This window comes from Palaemon carinicauda, chromosome 13, assembly GCF_036898095.1.
Source record: "Palaemon carinicauda isolate YSFRI2023 chromosome 13, ASM3689809v2, whole genome shotgun sequence".
Classification (NCBI taxonomy): domain Eukaryota; kingdom Metazoa; phylum Arthropoda; class Malacostraca; order Decapoda; family Palaemonidae; genus Palaemon; species Palaemon carinicauda.
Genome location: NC_090737.1, coordinates 25320947 through 25321249, shown reverse-complemented (window position 1 = coordinate 25321249; position 303 = coordinate 25320947).

Here is a 303-nt window from a genome sequence, read left to right as displayed (position 1 = left end):
CCCTGCAGACCTGTTGCACGTGCCTTTGCAGCTGAAGACTCAACAAGACACCCAGACTGGATTTTCATAAACAGATTCTCTTCGAATGATGCATACCACAGAGGTCACTTCGGTCATTGTTTTATCTTCAGTCAAATTACGAATATCTGAAGCATAATCTCTCGTTTTACATGAAAGGCATTAAGCTTCTCTGGCACTTTTAACATTAAACATTAACATCTGACAAAGACGAGAATTTACAGTGTCGGTTGCCAGTGATCGACCGCGAGGGATCCGGCTTCAACGTCCGCACTCCAAGACTGG